Raw genomic sequence first — 6,047 nt, forward strand, 5'->3', positions numbered from 1 at the left:
CATGTTTATTGTTATTAGATGATAGATTCACATCCAGCATTTCCAGGAAATAAAATGCACTAATTAATAATACATAATATGGTTAAGTCCTGAAAACAGGGTCTAAATAAGCTGCTCTTGATCTGGAGCAGGTTATTTGGCTCAGTCTGGGAATTCAGCGAATCTGCCCTTGTACTGGAGGACGGTAAGTTTTAAGGGCAATGCTCCGATTTTAAGAGCTGTTGTTGTGCCCTTGAGCAATGCATTTAACCCCCAGATGATCTGGGGAACACTGTCCTCAGTTTCAGTGGCCTAAAAAAATCATCAAACAAAAGTTCTCAAACGAATAAAAAGCCCAAGCATATAAAAACAACAAACTAAATCAAAAATTAGTTATAATTCAAAAATTGTCCACGCTCTAAAAACATTATTTTAAAACAACAAAATAGAATTACATACTGCAATCTCCTTGCTATTTAATACACTTTGTCCATCTGTCAAAAAGCTTTCATATTCCCCTCACTAAAAAAATGTTTTAGACTGAGCAGTGAGTAAAATGCACCGCCGACTTCACTTCTTCATCAGAAGTGAATCTTCCTCATAGGGTTGCTTTCAGGGGACCAAACGGGTGAAAGTCCGATGGAACAAGATCAGAACTATTGTAGGATACTTCAACACATCAAAACAAAAGTTTTTGCAGAGTGTTGACAGTGTGGGCAGAAATGTGCAGACATGAATCGTCATGCAAGATCAAAACGCCCTTGGATAGCAGTCTGAAGTTTAGGGTTCAGGTCTTCAATAAGAACCTCATTGTAATGGGCACTGTTGATTGTTCAACCTTTTCCCTGATATATTCCAATACTGGCCCTTAAAAATCAATCGAAGATGACCTTTGAACTTTTTCTTGGTTGGTGATTGAGGATGCTTCCATTTCATAGCATACTGCTTAGCACTGTGGTCTCACACCTCCAGGGTTGAGGGGTTTGATTCCCACCTCAGGTGTGTGTGCATGAAGGGTGGATATTCTCCTTGTGCTTGGTGGGTTGATATATAAATACTTGCATAAGCTGTGAAACCTTGGAAATATTATGCTGATTTTTCCTATATTTGTGACTTTTTAACCTGATAGTTTTAAAATTATGTCACACAGTTATAAGACATAAAGGTGCAACGATAATGAGATACAATTACAAGATATGCTCTCATAATTACAAGATGCACAAACAATTATTTTGACAGGTAAATTCACAGTGGCTGAATAAAAACATTATTTATGATTAATATTATTATATTGCATTTATTTATAATATAGATAACAGATGATCTGTTTGTCGATTTGCAGTCAGAGTACACTGAAGCCATGTGTCAGGAGTGCATTTAACATCCTCCAGCATATAGCACCATAGGAGACATCAGGTGTCCAAGCTATCCCATTATGCTCAGTCTGCCAGAGTTTGGACATGTTGTGACAAAGAATGAAGAAATGTTGTTGTGTCTATGTAACATTGAGGCCCAATTTTAATCCCAGATTGACAACCTCCCCCTGTTAGCTCAACATCAACCATCTTCACAGTCGACACTGTTTAATAACCTCACCTATTGTTGTGGTTGATTCTTCCAAAGTTGTGGAACAAGACCCCTGATGAATATATTGCTTGATATTGTGGCTTAAAGCTAAGCTTTTCCTGTTGCTCATTCTGTCTTTTTCCTAAAGAATCTAAGCCCAGAGGAAATAGAAACAGATGTGTGATTTGATACTATCAAAGACTTTTTTTTCCTTGTGACTAAAGTGAAAAACTGCTTTGTTGGTAAGCCAGATGCTTTGTACATCTGTATACACGAGTCAACAACCCTAGATGCATATGCAGTTGTTTGGGAGATTTATACTTTTGTCCCAAATGCAAAAGAGAAAAGGAAATAAACAGCGAGAAGATTTTTGGTATTAAAAAACAAAAAAAGCCCTTTGGGAATATCACATTGAATGTGTGGTGTAATCTGCAAATCCATACTGTATATTTCAATATTTTACCCTGACATTCATTTGTTAAAAGTTTATAGTGACTTACAAAATCCAATTTGAGCAAATAACCCAACAACTGAGGAATCAAGCAATCGTTGGCCCCTAGGCAGCCTGAGAATAAGTTCACAAGCTGACACTTAACAACAAAAAGGAAATACTTCAGGTTGTTTTTTTTTTTCTTCTTTTTTTTTGCCCAAACCTACACCACAGTGGACAACAACTGTAGCACAATCCTACAATGCAGCAGGATAAGTAGTTTCCAAATTATGTAGCATGGTCCACATGCTGTATTGAATATACAAACCCTGTAATGTACTGTATGACATCATAATCAGATACTCCAGAAAGCCCCGCCCCTTCCCCTCTGGCCAGTCATTTGACTTGATTTTCTATAAGAATGTGTAAATTACCAGCTACGAACATCAATTATAAAGGAGAAGAAAATATTAAAAGCATTTTTAGAGGTTTACAGTGCTAAAATGTCAGTAAGATTTACACTGGTACAAATCTAACAAAGAATATATACCCCTCCACAATTAGTGGCCCTGCTGGTTAAGATGCGTTCTTAGGCTTCTATTGAATATTTTTTTATTTAAACAATATAAAACCACAATACAAAAAACTCAATTATTTAGAGGAAAAAAAATCCCACAGGAAGAATTTTTATTTTTTTTATGAAATCATATGTCTCACAATTATTGGCACCCTGTGTTTAATACTTTCTACAACCCCCTTTTGCTCATTTTAATTCAGGTTTTGATTTGTCCTGGCATTTGCAAGCGTTCATGATGCCATGCACCTCAGTTGCCTAACAAGGTTCCCAGGGCCTTTGAAAGAGAAACAGGCCCACAGCATCACAGATCCTCCACCATACTGTAACTCACAGTGGGCATGCGGTGCTTTTCCACATACTCATCTTTTGTTCTAGGCCCGACTTGGAGTGTTTGTTGCCAAAAGCTGTATCTTTGTCTCATCTGACCACAGCACATGGGACCAGTTGAAGTCCCAGTACTGCTCAGCAAACTCCAGACGTTTATGGTTGTGATTATTGGTGAGCTTTGTTTGTCACTGTTCCAGCTGTCTTAAACGTCCTAATGATTCCTCTGACTGTAGATATGGGAAGATTAGGTGAGTAGCCTATGAACAATGATGGTGGGTTTAGCTTCATTTGAGTCAAGCATGTCCGCAGGGAGAATGCGACATGATATGCTGTCTGTCTGTCTATCATAATAAAATCTCTATAGTCTGATCCCGTATGTTGATTAGCTCCAGTACTTTATTGTCCTTAAGTTTAATACAATTACATTTAGACTTTTAGACTTTAGACAAATATAAAGTTACAGTTCCAAAGCAACCTAGCCACATTGTGTTTTAATGTAGGAAATTCTATTTCTTTTCGGTGCTGTAAGTTGAAAGTTTTAGTTCAGCTTATAAATAACATTTCACTTTTTTGTCTCCAGAACAGCTTCCTGCTTTTAACAGGGCACAAATAGGACTGCATGATGGCTTTAGAACTACAGACCTACTGGGGAACCCATAAACTACACCTTAAACTATTAGCTCTGAACTAAAATCTAGAAATGTTAGAAAAATGAATAAATAAAACAAAAACAGCATTAGCAGCTTGGAAAACTCTAAATGACCTCACCATCCATCTGCGCCAGCAAAATGACCCGAGGCTTCCACAGATATAAGAACCTAAAGTAAAAACATCAAGCTTTAATAAAGACTGTGACAAACACAAATGTCAAAATAATCCCACCGACTTTAAAAGAGCACTTAGAACCTTGGGACAACCCTGACAGTGACATCTTCAGTACCGTTTAAAGTCATAAAATGTTAACTGAGCAGGACTCATTTCCTAAAAGTGATCATACCAAAGTAGTCTTAAAGATGGAATAAAGACTTTATAATGTGCAATACAAATGATCTACAGATAATCTGAAGGGAAGCCTGCATGCTCCATGAATTTAACCTTTGATTGGTTTTTATTTATGAAAGCTTATTAATTCATTAATAAAACAACTTGCAATAAATTATTACAATATATCTTCACTGTTTACTTGATAAATTCACATATCAAACATTTAAACATCTAATCACACAAATAAAAGCTGACCTTAAGTTTCGAAATTAAATACATTTAAGTGCGATGCAGTTTTTATTCTCAGTACAGGACAATATGTTTAATTTCAAGTTTATGGAAATTACTATGTAATAAATAACTATTTAGATACTATAGATGCACTGGCATAACCAGTACCCAGTAGGAATGCTAATATTTAAGGTTTAAATTGATGCATGTAGAGATCGTAGCCCACTCTTAGTAAACCTACCCTGCTGTGTTTCCACCACACACCACCCACTTGCAGATTTTATTTCCACATTTATTTTCAACAGTAGCCCTTCCCCTTATAGTTTTGCTTTTTTTTCTGTGTGCATCTTAGTATCCATTTTGGAGTGCAGAAAAGCACTTTTTTTCCCCCTCTGGGTGTTCAGGTTTGGAGGTTTTTCATGTCTTTCCAAGAAAGTAGCTGAGCGAGTGTGGGAGCTGTGAAGATGAATTGTTTCCTCCATGCTCCTTTAAATCAAACGACAGAAACCTTCTGCCCTAATCATGTTTCACGCCAACGTCACGTCTCTACATTTCCTCTTCTTTATGAGTTGTCATGGTTGATTTATAGTATCTGCTTATAACCTGGCATCAGCTAAACACAAAAAAAAAAAAAAAAAACATATGGGGATTTACTACTTGAAGGCTTATTAATGTCGATTGGCAACTATTAGGGTTTTTCAAATCTAAATAAAGAGCCTTTGGAATTGAACAAATAAATAAACAGTATAGACAAAAAAATAAATAAATAACAAATAGAAAGCAAAAAAATGTATACTCATTATAAGAAGTTATGCAGTTTGTATGTACACAGGGTAGTTTTTGTACAGCAAGAGCATGCCTCAGTCGATACGGGATTATGGCCTTCAACTAGTCCATTTTCTTATAGGAAGCAGTATGCCTATGCCTTTAACATACAGTTTGATAACTACAACACACTGATCGGCCATAACATTAACAAGTGATTTGAATAACATGTATCAGTTATATACCAGTAAACCGGTGGCAGTATCATGGGCACCAAGGCCACTCACCTATACCTGCAGGGATCAAAGGCCTGCTCATGTGGTTCAATTCCACAGAAAAGCTAATGCAACACAAATCACAAAAAATAAAGTCAGTGCTGGCCATGATAGAAAGACACTAGAACCTGCCATTCACAGACCAAACAGGCAAAGAGCTAAAGGCCACCGACCCAGCTTCCAAACTTCACAGCTTCTAATCTGACCAAGCACCAATGGAAAGTGAAGGACAATCAAGTCTGTTACACAGAGGCACTAGCCCATACCCCACAGCACCCAAAGGATCTGCCACTAACGTCTGGTGCCAGACACCACAGCACACCCTTAGAGGCCCTGTGCACCCATACCCGAGGAGCCAGAGCTGTCCTGGTGGCACAACCCTAAACCATGGAGGTTCTACTGTTAATGCTTTTAATGTTATCGGTGATTGGTGTATGCCATGCTAAAAAGTACCGTTTGAACTTTATATTCCACAAAAGAGAAAAAAAATTACAGAATTCCATACAGTACACATAAAACAATCAATAATATCATTCCTTAAAATATCTGAAAAAGCTGAAGACAGGATCTCATTAGGAGAGAGTGCTTCTCTTAGGTGCATAATGTTTTATGAATAAGAGTGTATCAGATCACAATAATGCAATATATTTATTTATTGGTTCTAACTATTAAATTTGCGATGACATTAAAACAGCTCATATCTCATCCAAAGTTTAATTTTAGAGTTGTAGCATCATTAGTTTGTATGTACAGAAATAACATATATGAATACAATATACAGTAAATAGAAATCAAGAATCCATAATAAATTATAGGATGTGCTGGATCGAGTCCTGTTCTGTAAGCTTTCAAACAATGAGAGTGGAAGCCATGATGCAGCAATATAATAGCAATGTACTAGACTCCTAAACAT

Source organism: Clarias gariepinus, chromosome 23, assembly GCF_024256425.1.
Source record: "Clarias gariepinus isolate MV-2021 ecotype Netherlands chromosome 23, CGAR_prim_01v2, whole genome shotgun sequence".
Lineage (NCBI taxonomy): Eukaryota > Metazoa > Chordata > Actinopteri > Siluriformes > Clariidae > Clarias > Clarias gariepinus.